The sequence below is a fragment of the Culex pipiens genome, chromosome 1, assembly GCF_016801865.2.
Source record: "Culex pipiens pallens isolate TS chromosome 1, TS_CPP_V2, whole genome shotgun sequence".
NCBI classification, from domain to species: Eukaryota; Metazoa; Arthropoda; class Insecta; order Diptera; family Culicidae; genus Culex; species Culex pipiens.
The window spans coordinates 110,881,968-110,897,871 of NC_068937.1; the positions used below are offsets into that span (position 1 = coordinate 110,881,968).

Sequence of the window (15,904 nt, forward strand, 5' to 3'; positions counted from 1 at the left end):
TGACTAGAGAGAGTAAGAGCGCGCTGAGTTGATTCGTCAGCTGACTGCGGGTTAGGACCCGGGAGCCAGCTTGGATTGGAGTTGGTGAGAACATGCCCGCGGTCAACGTGGCCGCCGCTGCCGACTTTGATGGGTTTTGGAGTACGAGGTTAATTGCTGCACATTTCCTATGGGAATGGGAGAGTTTTGACAGCCCATTCATCATCACCTCAAACATAGATTATTAATCAAGTAGATGTCCCACTTGGAAATTGCTCCATATACCCAGTTGGCGACACCCCTTTAGCGCTCTGCGCGCCACCACAGTCAAATTACAGGTACTAAATTGCTAAACAAAATCGTAGCACTCTTGAACTTTTCAACCAAAAGTTTCATGGCATCAACAAGTGTCACTTATTTTGTTTTGCTTGTTGGTTCGTTAAACTGTTTCCATGATAACCACGGTGGTGGTGGCTGTTGTTTGTGAGATTTCGAGAAGCGAAAATTTCGACACTGCCGAGAACCGATGGTCCACAAATGGTAAGAACAACAGCAGAACCGATTTCAGTTTTAATTTGAACAACTTTGTTATTTTTTATCTTTTCAGCTTGAAAACAAACGCAGTACCGTCAGCAAATGTAGAACCATAGCCGGTGAGCAGCAACTGGTTGCGCCGATCGATGGGATTCGGATCGTTTAAATCTTGCTATTCGATATGAACGACCGGAAGTTAACAGCGAAAATGGCGATTGCATGGTTGAAGAGGCCACTTCAGCGGTTACCACCTCCTCTGCCTGTAACAGACCAGCCCCGTTCCCCCGTTCAAGATATGTACCGTGAAAAAAACAAGATTTATAAAAAATAAGATGTTTTATTCCCAAGAGTTTTATATTGCAAAATAAAAATTAAAACTTATTGCGCAGCAGTGCAGGAACATCGGGCCGCTTTGCTATCGGTTCGGTGCATGATGTCAAGATGCGTAATTTTACGAGATCAGAGGCAAAAGATTGACGTTTCCGGTCGCAGTCTTAAATTTGTCCGGAAGTATGACAGCATCGACTGCCATCCAGACTTCTGCTTAATTATGTAGCTATAGCTTCTGGTTCAAAGTCGCACCGCTTTCACCATCATCGTGTTTTCCGGCGAAGCTGAGGAATTTAAAACAAGCTTTTTGATGAAGGATTATGTTTGTTATGACTTTTTTTCTCACCTTCTTTTTTGAAGAGCACAAAACTTCCGTTTTATTGACCGGAACATTCTAACGCCGACATAATCTGCACCACCAACTTTCGATGAAACTAGGCCAGCTGCTCGATGCGGCAAAAACGGCGCAACCAGCAAATTTATAAATCATTCGCGAAGGATGCTAAACTAAAAGCAAAGAAAACGCAAAATGCACGGTACGTCTTTGTTTTGACATTTCTTGGAAACATCAGTTGCTAGTCGAGAGTTGCTTGGATATACCCGCTGAGCATTGAACTAAAACTGGGGAGGATTTTTCTTCAAACGTTCCCAAAGGGTAGGTTAGTACCTGTGAATTACCACCAGGTGTAATTTTGGCGTGGCGGTAGTGTCGCCAGCCCCAACAGCGGAGTGGCGTATCTATATATATTTAGTCTATGCCTCAAACGAAAATGTGCAGCGCTAAAGCTGTTGAAATGATTAGGTAAATTAGAACTGTACGGCTCACTTACCAATGAGCAGACAACTGGTTGGAACATGCTGAACTTATCGTAAAATTCAAATTTTTTTGTAAACACTCCTTTCATTGAAATGTTGAAATAATGGCTTGTTATTCACTTACCCCCAGAACTCGGCCAGAACCGAGGGCCAAAAAATTGAAAAATGTTAGCATCGACCTCATTGATTTTTAGCAATATGTATTAGTAAACTTTTTACAGCAATTCATTAAAAACGTTTCTAGTGCCTTCAAAAAAATAATACTCATTGGCAGCAATTAAAACAAAACTCAGTGATTGATAAGGAGTTCTCATTATTTTTGCGTGAATTAATTTTTAAGTTATTTGACCAAATGGTGTCTTCGAAAGAACTGTTTTATTTGATAAGGGTTTGGTGATTGTCCAAGCACCATATCAAAAAGATTTTTTTTTTGTGTTGACGGATAATGGGTGGCCAACTATTCTTTATTTTCACAACAAAAGTCAGGATCAGGGATGGAATAATCGCGAAAAAATCAATTTCACTTGCGAACTTTTTTCACCCGCGAATGAGAGAGGAGGCAAATCATGCAAAAGAAAATCGCTCCCGAAATTCTCCAAGAAAATCAATCTGCTGATGATTTTTTGTCAATTTCCTTGTCAGCACCACTTAAAATTCTTTATTTCACTTTGTTTACACACATTGCCTATCTAAAATATGTGAAAGGTTATTTTTCGACGTGTGACTTTACACTTGCAAGTGTAGTAGTGAAAAAGTTGTTCCGCCGAATAATCAAGATGATGACTTTTTTAGATTCCTTTAACCGATCTTTCGTGCGCGAGAGAGGAGAGCCGAGCTCCCTTCTGATTTTTTCTCTTGATGAACGTCAAAAGATTTTCTTTCGATGAAGATTTTTCCATCGCTGGTCAGGATCCAAAGATAAGTTGATAAAAACTAGCAAAAATTACACTTCTTAAATCCAGATTGATTTTGTTGAATGTAAAATGAAATATAATCATTAAATTCAACATATGAGCACACGTAAAGCTAATTCAATTTATTTTTTAATTTTCATAACAAATCATAAAAGGTCTTAATAAAAATGAGTATTTTTCGAAACTATCTAGCATTTTAAAGATAAAAGAATGAATGATTTAAATATATTCAACATTCATATCTAGTCAAATTGATATTGTTAAGGATAATACACATATTTTTTTAAGTTTTTATCTCCCTATTAAATGAAAATCTGGTAAAATAAATCAAGAAACATAAAAATAACGTTTCATGATTAGCCGGGACCGTGGTGTAGGGGTAAGCATGATTGCCTCTCACCCAGTCGGCCTGGGTTCGATCCCAGAAGGTCCCGGTGGCAAATTTTGAGACGAGATTTGTCTGATCACGCCTTCCGTCGGATGGGGAAGTAAATGTTGGCCCCGGTCTAACCTACAGGTTAGGTCGATAGCTCAGTCCAGGTGTAGGAGTCGTCTCCCTGGGTCCTGTCCTGGTGGAGTCGCTGGTAGGCAGTTGGACTCACAATCCAAAGGTCGTCAGTTCGAATCCCGGGGTGGATGGAAGCTTAGGTGTAAAAAGAGGTTTGCAATTGCCTCAACAATCAAGCCTTCGGACACCTAGTTTCGAGTAGGAATCCCGTAATCGGGAACGCCAAGGCAATGCTGTAGGACGAATTATTTGATTTTGATTTTTTTTTCGATTACTTGAATATAATGGATAAACTTTTCTTAAAAAGTACACCCAAACTTCAGAGTCGAGATAATCGTTCTCTCAAAATTTATTGAGGGCTCAGTGCCAAAATCGATAGAATAATGGTACCAACTCACACCATCATAACAAATGAGTTCATTCGTTAGTTGAATCAATAAATCTCCAACAAGTGTCATACATCGACTTCTGACTTCTCCTTGGTCACCAAGCTGTGGTGGCCGAGGCAGCTAAGTCATTGGATTGGTTTGTCAAAGGTCTCTGGTTCGATTCCCGTTGTCGACACTTTTGGTTTTTTGTTTGACGGATGAACTTTTTTTGCAAATGAACCTCGAGAGAATAGTTCTATCGCCCATCTCGAGCTGTGTTCTCTGCGTCCGTGAATGGTACCACTATTCTCTCGACTCGAGACCATCATTCTCTCGGACTAGCGCTGCCAGTTTTGGGTGAATACATTCAGTAAAAATAGCAACATTCCCTTAACATGTTTAAAAAATCAATTTTATTACTGATTTCTTTTGAAAGGGTTCGCAGACCTTCAATTTTTCTGGCTCATCGGCAAGGTCTGATAAAAAAACCTATCCAACGAAAGTTTATATGGAAGATTCAGACAATATTTTTATCACAAAATCTCAGATCCGGCCTCCAGAAAGTATATAAATAACACTTAAGTGCCAATAACTTTTGATAGGGTTGTCAGATCCTTGATGTTTTAGGCTCATTTGAAAGGTCTTTCAATTATCTAACTAACGATGGGTCGCATGATGGACCCGGACATAATTTTTACTGAAATATCTGAGATCCGGCCTCCAAAAAGTGTATAAATAACACTTAAGTGCTAATAACTTTTGATAGGGTTGTCAGATCTTCAATGTTTTGGGCTCATTGGAAAGGTCTTATTAATACCTTTCTGAAAATGTATAAAATAATAGGGTTTCTTGCAAAAACCACCCTTTTTACAATCTTCCGGACATACGCCAAAATCGTTTTTTTAGCATAACTTTTGAAGTACTTTACTAAACTTGCTGATTTTAAATAGAGACCTATGGGACCCCAAGACGGATTGAATGAGACTAATACGGCCAAAATCTGTTCATCCAGTCCGGAGATAATCGAGTGACAATTTTTTTGTCCTCCCACCTACACACATCCACACAGACATTTGCTCAGAGCATGATTCTGAGTCGATAGGAATACGTGAAGGTGGGTCTACGAGGTCGAATTAAGAAGTTCATTTTTCGAGTGTTTTTAAAGCCTTTCCTCTGTAAGGTGAGGAAGGCAAAATTGGCAGAAACATAGCAGCAATGAAAAAAAAATTCAAGGGTTTTTTTCGGAAAAGAAATTCACTTACCTGACGTTTAATACGTACGTAAACAAACATACCAAGTGAGTTTTTTTTCTTGAGGTTTGATAAATTTTTAGAGATTTTCTTTTGTTATTTGGATGATACTTTGTCAACAATTAGTTTTGAAAGATCTTAAACTTTTTTAAACAAAATTTCAAAAATAATGCTGAGATGCATTAAATTTATTGGCTTTATAGGCTTGTAAGGGTGATTGTTTTAAAACGTGTTTATTTTTTGCAATTTAAAAGTATTTTATTATGGAAAAGCAGTTTCGCTAGTTTTTATTTTGCAGAGCTTACGCGATGGAAGAGTTACCACTAGGCTAAGTGGCTGGATCCTATTTTTTATTAAACAAAAGTCAAAACGAAAATATTGATTTTTAAGGAAAAAAAACTGTAGACATCGAAAAATCAACGAAACTCAAAACATTTTTAAAAAAATTAAACATGTTTTAAATGATTATATACTCAGGGTTTTGCATTTTAAATTGTTTCCAGCAGATTGCACCTACATTTTCATGGAAATCTTTATGTTTATTGAAAACATATTTGTTTGCCTTTTACCGGCCAATTTTTGAAAGGAGCAATGACATTTTTTTTTGAAAAAATATTTTCAACAGGTTTATGCAACATCCGTAACTTTAGTGCAAATGATTTAATATCAAATATTTAAAATATAGTTTGAAAATTCTACTTTTGGTGACACAAAGTCAAATTAAAAAATGTAGAATTTTTGTTCGCGTTTCTATTTTTCTGAAGCTTTAAATAAAAAACAATACACTTTTGCAGTCATTAGTTAAAAAAATATATTTCAAAGATTGATTGATCCAGATTGATTTTTTTTTATAAAAAAAAGTCAAAGAATTAATGGGCTTAAGTTAAATCCAACAATTCGTTATTCTTTACAGCATCCGCCATCAAAGCAAATATGTAGGAAGCCATAGCTGACAAGCAACCAACACACTAGCCTGCACTTCCTTCCCGCCAAGAACCCAACCGTGTGAACCGGGGCCATCCCATCGGTCACTGGCCTGTGTAACACACTCTTTCCTAAAACTCGTCGGAACACAACTCACCCCTTAATTACGGACAAACAGTACCCGCGCTCCGTTACAACCTGGGCGCGCGCATTTGACCGAACCGTTAATTTTTCGCAATTTCCCTCATTTGCTGAATGTTTTTCCGCTCCGAAATTAATATCAATTAAGCGAGCCGAATTTCCTCATGGTGAAGCCTAGGATCTTGGATTTGGAGGTTGTGGGTTAGCAAGGAGGGGCAGGGGGTTAAGCGAGCCTTTAATGACTTCATTACGTCTTCTTTTCCGAACCATAAAACTCCGCGATAAACGCAACAAAGGAGGAAGCGGCCCGAAAATTTCCGACCTGTTCAAATCAAACTAATTAAAGATAGTGTTTGTGTGTGTGTGTGTGTGCGCGCGCAACGAGAATGGTTAAGTTTTAGGCAAAAATGGAAAATTACCTACAAACTGCACAACAATGAGCTGTTTAAGTACTCAATTTGGCAGTGATGCCAGTTTTGACAAATTGGTTCTTTATTCGAAAGCATATTTAATAATATTTTTTTAAATTTTATGGTTTTTAGAAGGATTGGGTAGTATAGAAGGGTCGCTGGCAACACTGCCACCCTAAACCATGCTCTAAACCCCGCAATTTCCAGCCTCTATTGAAATGAGCTGTTTAGTTCGCGTACTTAATCGCGGATGTTTTTGTCGTTACCTTCCCACACCGTACGGGTTCCACGGATGCCCCGCGGTCTTTGATCCGGACCCGTGAGCTCGAAAACTGTAACAAAAGCTAATTACACTGACTACTTTGGATCCAACTTCCTGGGCTCTGCAATTGCGCGCGGTCACCTCCACCACCCCGGGAAACAATTCGGAAAAGGTAAAGTTTTATCGTGCAATCGTGCAATAAAATTTCATATTCATAGACGCGTTCGGGTTTGGGGGTTTGGACCTTGCCGTGGGGCAAGGCTCTTCCTGGAATCGGATTCGGTTGGTTCGGTTTGGTATTGACGGGTAGGGTCAAGGGACAGTTGTTGGATACCTTTGAAATTTGAGTTTAAATGTTTTTAAGTATCCGGGTTATGACCAAATGTTTTCAAGTTTTCGATTGTCTAAATTTTAACATTTTTAATTTTAAAATTTTGTCATGACCAAATGACCATATAACCAAATGGTCATATGACCAAATAACCAAATGACCAAATTACCAAATGACCAAATGACAAAAATAACAATTGACCAAATGACCAAATGACAAAAACAACAAATGACCAAATGACCAAATGACCAAATGACAAAAATAACAAATGACCAAATGACAAAAATAACAAATGACCAAATGACCAAATGACAAAAATAACAAATGACCAAATGACAAAAACAACAAATGACCAAATAACCAAATGATCAAATGACCAAATGATTCAATGACCAAATGACCAACCCGAACAGACGGTAATAACTTTGGAATAACATTTTTTGATATTTGAAAATACTAGACCAATAACATTTTTTGTTATTTATAACAAGATTTGTTATTCGTCGTTATGATTTTTTTGTTATTCGATTGTTATTGTAATAACAGACTAATAACGTTTTCAGTTATTCTTCGAACAAATCTTTGTTATTATTTTTTGTTATTTTAACAACTAATCCAATCATCCCAATAACAGTTGGAGTTATTCTTCCATAACAAAAAATGTTATTCCCAAGTTGTTTTGGCTTTCAATCAATATCAGACTAATAACAAATTTTGTTATGATAACATAAACTGTTATTCAACTCTTATGCAAAAATGGATTTTTCAAGAAGAATCCATAACACATTATGGTATTTTAACAGCATTTGTTATTGAAATGACATGAATTTAGTTATTACCGTCTGCCCGGGAAATGACCAAATGACCAAATGAAAAAATATCCAAGTACCCAACGACAACTGCCCACACACCCTAGCTAAGCCATGGTCCTCTCATTTGACTAATATTTTAATAAAGACATTAAGGGTGGTGGACGGTTTTCACGACTCTCGCGCGGGCAGCCCATTATTTCGGGACTCGTAAAAAACCCTGCACAAAAACAAAAGATTCGTCCGAATTTGTTACCGTTTCCTGGTTCATGTAACTCCGCGCATTGTCCAAACTAAACTCGGCGTTCCCAACCGCGACGAAGCGGTTTACCGATAAGGCTCGACCTGGTCGGTTAAGCAGTTTTCGTGGATCGGTACAGTCGTAAAAAAACTGCGCGGATTAGCTGCGTTAGCTAAGCTTTAGGGGGGAGAGCACGAGAATTAATGATTTACACAACAAAGGAAACAGCAGACAGGGAAAATTGATAAAATTCCATTGATTTCGAACGGCAGAGTAGCGTTGGTGGGTTTTTCTATGAAAGTTTTATGGGAATTTTCGGTTGCAGCCCTCTCTTTTTGGGTGGAAATAAATGGTGCACGGTTGTTGCAATTCCAAGAAGTAACAAATTGTGGCATAATTAATGAGGTGACGATAACTGGCCGTTTGGGTTCTATTTTCGTTAATTGGTATCAAACTAGCAGAGCAAGGTGCAGTTGGAATTTTTTCGTGTTGATAAAGCCATTCGGGTTAGCTATGGCCATTAATCTGCTGAATTTTAATTCGATATTAACGCGTTCCGGAATTAAAATTCGAAGAGAATTGCAGTTGTGTTTTGTTTGAGTTTGTTCTAGGTCTTAGCGTGCACTGGCTCAATCAATATTGGATAAAAAAATATCCACTATCACCTCGAGACACCATAATGACAACCATTTAACCACCGAAAATGAGAAAAATCGGAATGAACCACCAATTAACCTGTCGCACACCCCTCAAGCTCCATTTGTGGATAACGAACCAACAATTACCTGGCTTCAGTCCTGGCGTGGATCAGAAAATGACCACCCCATTTTTGTCCCCGCATAATTTGCTCCTTTGTCGTTTCCCTTTTGACGGCCACCCCATTATGCATTCATGCATACCCCTTTTTAGTATTTTGTGACTCTATTTGACAACAGTAGAGAGCAATTAAACGTGTTCAGTTTTCCCTAATGGTGGGTAGTCTCGCGATTCGGTGTAGGGCTAGAAGGGAAGTTTTATTTGAGCAGTTCTCTCAGATTTCGGTCATTCGATTTTTTTTTGTATTTTTCAATCCGACTGAAACTTTTGTATTGCCTTCGGTGTGCCCAAAGAAGCTATTTTGTGTCATTGGTCCACCCATACAAGCCTCCATACAATTTTGGCAGCTGTCCATACAAAAATGGTACGTAAATATTCAAACATTTGTAACTTTTGAGTGAATTTTCTGATCAATTTGGTGTCTTCAGCAAAGTTGTACACCCAAAATGGGCATTGCTAGTCCGAGAGAATAATGGCCTCGAGACGAGACAATAGTGGTACCATTTACGGACACAGAGAACACAGCTCGAGATGGGCGAAAGAATAATTCTCTCGAGGTTCATTTGCAAAAAAGTTCATCCGTCAAAACAAAAAACCAAAAGTGACAACTGCGGGAATCGAACCATTGACCTTTGACATACTAACCCAATGACTTAACTGCCTCGGCCGCCCCAGCTTAGTGTCTAAGGAGTGTTCAGATGTCGATGTATGACACTTGTAGAAGATTTATTGTATCAATCCACGAATGAACTCATTTTCATGGTGGTGTGAGTTGGTAGAACTATTCTCTCGATTTTGGCGCTGAGCTCTCAATAAATTTTGAGGGAACGATTCTCTCGACTCGGAATTTTGGGTGTAGGTATTGTTGAGAACTATTGAGAAAAAATAAGGTACACGGAAAAAGAAAAGTGCCGATTTTTTAATATTTTTTTTCACGAAAACTCAATTTCCCAAAATACTGATTTTTTTTTATTTTCGAGATTTTTTTATATGTTAAGAGCACAAAAAATTCACAACTTTTGAGCCATAGAGAAATATGGTCAAACAATCTGCCGCCAAGTTGAATCTTTGAAAAAAAAATGAAATTTTTGAAAAAATAAATAATTTTATGCATTTGTTTTTATTTTGTGAAATTGAGTTGATGTGAGGAAAAAAAGGTGCAGGTGGTTATGTTACACATGACCAGTATGACAAAGAACTTTGCAAGATGATTGTTGAAATTTTCGATAAGAATGTCCGGTCCAAATTTCCCCATGATTCCCTTATAATTACATAAGACAACTCTTTTGTGAATAGTTGTAAGACATAATATCAACGTCCTATCGAACTAAGGGAGCGGAAATTGCAAATGGAGCTGCAATAGAAATCAAGGTGAAATCAATCGACTTTCCCTCACCACTCGAAAGTTTTCAAGATGCGGAAATGTTTTTGCAAGGCTGTTGCAAGCAATTGGCGGCAGCAAAGTAAATTTCAACAGCAAACATTAAAACTGCCCTTTCAAGGGCTCTAATTGAATTCGAAATAGTTATTCTATATTTCCAGAAACAGAATTTCGCCGCGGCACAATAAAAAGGCAATCGCAGTAATCGATTTATTACTTCCTGCGTAAAATAAGCGATTTATTTTAACTGCGCAACTTCAGATAATGGTCAGATGCATGTGCAGTATCAAAAACCATAAAGTTTGATACCCATATTGCCCTAACTCTTATGGTTCGGCAAATGTCCCCTCATCGGAACATCCGCGGGGCCTCCGGCCACTCCGGATTGTGGCCAATACTTCCGAAATTTCAAATTTCATGTCCAGTATCAAAAACCATAAAGTTTGATACCCATATTGCCCCAACTCTTTTGGTTCGGCAAATGTCCCCCTTCGGGAAATCCGCGGGGCCTCCGGCCACTCCGGATTGCGGTCATGACTGCCGAAATGTTAAATTTCATGTCCAGTATCAAAAACCATAAACTTTATCGCAACCACAACCAACTTGACCCAAAGGGAACTGGTTCTCGATCAACACGGAGACCCCTTCTTGATGCCGTTAACCGGAGCCTTCCGGGATCAGCAGCTTGACCACATCGGTCCCTAACGTTCTTCCTTGATGGCCTGCAGCGACAATCCGTCCCGTTCCTGCGACGGCCCGAGCCATTTCGGCGACCTCTCCACGTCGTTGACCGGGGGAAATTTCTGCTGTCCCTTCTGATTCTGCAACTGCCACTCGATGTTGACTCCTCGGCTGTCAGAAAATTATGAGCTTGAGTGGAGATGATTTTAGATACATCAATCTCACGTCTCTCGGAGAGGATGATCGGGAAAGGTTTGTTCAACCAATCAGCGTGAAGGAAAAGGAGGGGAAGTCTGCGAAGAGGGGAAATCGCCACGTAACGATTTCGCTTCGCAAAAAATTGGGTTCCGATCTTTTTATTCATTCTCTTTACACATACTACACACCACCTAGAGCACCAAACAGTGCGTTGCAAGTGTATTTGTAGCAAGAAAGCGCCATCGACTGTGGATTTGCTCGTGTGTGTGTGTGTGTGTGTGTGTGTGTGTGTGTGTGTAGTAAACCACACTAAAATTGTGTTCGCGGAACCACACTAATATCGAAAATCGATTTTCCCCAAGATCGATCGGATGAGCAAACTCGTGAAGGGTAGTTGCACGGCAGAAACCAGGCGCACACAAATGAAGCTCCCCAGCCCGCGTTTGTGTGTATGCGTTGATAATTTGGTGCTCTTTCAAGCCCCAAACTTGCCACTCGATTTCCCTTCCGCACACACAAACACTCACTACCGTACCCAACCAGATTTTTAAAGAATACTCTTTCGTGTGAATTGGCCCTGAAAAGGGCCATTTTAACGTCCTATGACGATGATAAAACCATGCGATGATGACACTCCAAGTTGCCGGCAATTTTCCCTCCCGCGCCTGCTCTGCCTCTCTTTCCAATTTTTCAATTCTCTCCTTCCTCTCGGCGGCTCTGCTGTGCTGCTGCTGCTTCTCGATCCTCCTCGTGCAAAGCTTCGGACTCGTTTGAGCTTCAACCGGCGGCACGGCGCTCTTTTATAACCTCGCTTGGCTGTGACGGCTCAACGCTTTCGAAGCAGTGGCGGAGAGCAAAATTTGCTAAGTGCTAGATACTTGAATCTGATTAATGTGTTCGGGAAAGGTTGCGCTCAACCAATCAGCGACCGGGATTTTCCCGGTATGAATTTTTATTTTTCATCATAACTTTTGAGTACTTTAACAAAGTTTTATCAACTTTGTGAGGTAGTCTACTTGCAATTTAAGACTTCCCCTTTCGTTTGGTGGATAAAGCATGCAGATTGCTTGAATTGGGTGGAAGATATAAGCGTTTAAACGATTACACAAATCGTTACACTTTCGCTTCGCGAAATTTTGGATTGACACCCGTAGACAGTGCCCTTAGGACAAAGTTCTTTGTCAAAAAATATTTAAAAACAGGCAATTTTTTCCTTGTACCAATTTTTTCTCAATAGTCCTCAACAATACCTACAACTTTGCCGAAGACACAAAATTGATCAGAAAATTCACTCAAAAGTTACAATTGTTTGAATATTCACGTATCAATTTTTTATGGACAGCTGCCAAAATTGTATGGAGACTTTTATGGGTGAACCAATGACACAAAATAGCTTCTTCGGTCATAGGGAAGACCCCCACCAAATTTGAGCCAAAAGCGTGGACTTGGTAATCTGAATATGACTCTCGCTGGATTGATGATGTTTTTGGGGTGAGCAGATCTGATTATTTTTCTTCGGTACATGCTTATTGTGTACACGTTTTCTCATACAATATTACATGCTTTTGCTCACAAAGGTGATGTGCGTACTTTTGCATGCGATTTTACACACATTTTTTTACTGTGTATGATCGCTAAACTTTTTATGGGCCTTCTATATGACCAAAGAAGCTATTTAGTGTCATTGGTTCACTCATTCAAACAAGGGTCCTGATCTTCGGTTCAATAAACAGAAACCACTCACTCATCGCCTATCCATTCATCGCCTATTCCAACCCGCTAGCAATCATGAGCGAATGAGACTCGCAAGCAGCCAGCGAGTGGTCCGAACTGTTCACTCAGCGAACAAACATCGTGAAAATATTTGCCTACTCCGTCGCTCGACGACACTCACACACTAACATGTTCAGCGAAGAGCCATTCTCACAAAATGCCAGCGCGGCAGTCTTTTTGTCTTCACGCCCTCAGTTTGCCATCAATTTGTTTTTTTTTTCTTGGAGGAAGTTTCTTTGAATGGTGTATATGTTGTTATGAAATCAAAATAAATGCACAATTTAATTGATAACATTGATTTTAGGCAACCCAAATCAATGAGTATAACGCAGCGAATCAGAGAAAAAATGTTTTCAGTTCAGAGTGATCGGAGACGATCGGCCTGCACGAGCCGTTCGGAGCCGATCAGAGAGAGAAGGAGAGTAGAAGAGAGAGTGTTCGGGAGCGAATGGTGTGAAAGTGACAAACGGTAGGAATTCATCAGGGCAGTAACCGTTGCCTGCTATTTGTGCTCACGAATGGAGTGGTTGATTTTGAGCATTAAAATCTCCATACAGTCTTGGCAGCTGTTCAAACAAAAATGGTACGTAAATATTTACAATCTGTTATATTTGAGGAAGCTTTCTGATCGATTTGATACCTTCGACATAGTTGCAGGAATTGATGAGGATTATTAAGAAAAAATAAGCTTGTGGAAAAATGCAGATTTTTAAATAAGCTTACTTTTCATCAAAAATTAATTTCCCAACAATAATGTGTTTTGATTTTTGGTATTTATTTTTGTTTTAGGAGAAAACCGCAACTTTTGAATCAATGACAAATTTGGACAAAAATTCTTCCAATGAGTTTTTGATAAAATTATGTTTTGCCTTTCTTACTAAAGAAAGGTATAGGTTTTACTTTATGGCTGGTTTTTTTTTAAAAAAAAAAAGGAAATTGATGTCAAAAAGTTTTCAAAATGGCTGTAATATTGAATATTTGTCTAGATTCTGAAATTATTATATTTAGAAAATTTCGAAGAGATCATAAAATTTCACAATTGTTTCATTTTTCAGCATTGTTTTTAGAAATTTTTTAAGTACATATTACAAAATCTGGGTAGCTGTAATTTATCAAACAAGAGGTCCAATCTGCAATGTCTGTTAGACAATTTTATTGAAATTTCTCTTAACTTGTCGAAACATATATTTCCAGAAATGGACAATAATGAACACTATTTTGAAAAATCGAGAAAAGGGGTTTTTTAAAGTTAAAATTAAATTTTGATCAGGTTTATTATGAAAACGGTACACTTAATTTTAAAAAAATCTGTAGGGTACTTTTCGATTGCAAATTTGAACTATCATTATAAAATTATTATTATAATTAAAACTGAGGTCAAAAAAATATTTAACTAAAATTATTTTTTTTTCTAAAACCCACAAGTTTTCAAAAAAAAAATCATCACTCTTCATTTAATTTATTGTTCATACTTAAGGCTACCAACTTAGCCGATGGTATAAAAATAACAGTTAAAACATATTTGATTAAATTGGGAATTGTGGACATGGAACGATTAAACTGAGTTGTAACCAGTGTGTTTGTAGTGTTAAATATCGGTGTGAATCGTCGCGTTTTGTATAGTTTTTTGTGTAAATATTGCCAAGAAGACGTTGTGTTTGTCGACGGGGAACGAGGAAGTCTCTCAACAAGGCAGCAACCCGTAGCTGCACGTCCCACACCGTGCGTTGATGCCGCTAGTCACCACCAGATGTCGCCGCTAAAGAACATCGCATGGGCGGCCATTGGGGGTGGTGAATGTTCGAAGGATGCAATGACGGGTGATATGAGTTGGCACGTGAAGGTTAAAGGGGGCTTCTGGGAACCACCATCGCGATTGCTGGATCAGAAAGTCCGGTGATCAAGTGGCGAACGGTTGTCCGTAGAGGCAACCAAGGGAGTACCAACCCGCAATACCAGCGTTGGTAGAGTGTCCGTTGGACGGACCAGTGGAACCTGATACCATCAGGACAGCGCCCGGAACTCGCTACGTTCCGAGGAGAGACGAGAGCAGGAGCTACTCGTGTGTTTTGGACATCCAGGTAGGAATGTACCATCCCAGAAGCATCCCAATACGAGCCCAGATCCCCAGCATTAGTAATCTAACCGCCATTTTGTCCCGCGTAGGACCCCTTTGTGTTTCACGGTTCACTTTGTGAACACTTGTGGTTTTCACCCTGGTCGTGCTATTTCCGGACCGGTGAACCACCCTACGAACCGTCAGCGTCCCCGTTGGCACTGTTCGTGCGCCTGGCCGTGACCGTCAACTCCGCGACCCGAAACCCGGACTGTACCGACGGAGTCCTTGGACACCGTCGAAGCCTGTTGCCCGTTACCAAGCACAGGAAGGGCGTGGACGGCAGGCGAGGGTCCTCGAAGGCTGCAGCCGAAGCGTCGGACCCTCCGATCCGACTGACAAGAGGCCACCCCCATTGGCGAACTGCAGAAGGAGCGTCTACGTCAGCAGGAAGGAGCAGCGACTACGGCAGAGCGGCGATACGGGACCCCGAGCGAGTCGACGGTGTACCGGAAGTGTAAAGGAAGAAAGAAGAAGGACGAGTGAGGTAGGAGATAGTATCTAAGAACGTGGGACGGGAGATGAGTGCTAGAGGAGAGGAAGGGATCCCTGAATAAACCTGTCGACTGAAACCGGAAATAAACTGTAGTTTCCCTTAGGCAACATAGTGTTTTCTTGGCTTAGGAAATCTCGAGCGTCATGCCGATCCTGAGTGTAATTATAGAGTACCATCCCGTGTTTAGCTCTACCATACTGGAAGCACAGCTCAGCAACCTCAAGTTGTTATAGAGTGCTGAAAAATTTCACTATGAAACATATGACTTGCACGTTTCAAAAACAATCGTAAAATCAATCGTTACTTGCCGAATCAAATCTTAATGTTTTTCTAACGTTGAAAATTTTAAGGAATGTCAAACTTGTCAAAAATTATTTGTTGATTTATGTTCATTTCATAGATATTCAAATGCTTTCGAATGCTTTTGGATCTATTGGATAAATTGACTTTGTAAAAAAAAATAAAAGATCAATTGATCATCATGTTTGAACTGAGGCAAACCAGATAACTACCAGATAAATTATCGTTTCGTTCAATAAAAATGTGTAATTTGCTAAAACGGTAGTCAAAGCCCTGGCTAAAGCAAAAAAGCATTCAAATACGAAAAAAAATCCATACAAAAATCC

General features: G+C 39.5%; 1 long non-coding RNA gene across 1 annotated transcript; it reads left to right on the forward strand.

Annotated features, from left to right (window-relative positions):
* Nucleotides 1-227: 227 nt before the first annotated feature.
* Nucleotides 228-913, forward strand: LOC120417208 (uncharacterized). Its single transcript, XR_005605437.2, has 2 exons — nucleotides 228-519; nucleotides 587-913. It is a non-coding gene; the product is annotated as an uncharacterized LOC120417208 (long non-coding RNA).
* Nucleotides 914-15,904: the final 14,991 nt, after the last annotated feature.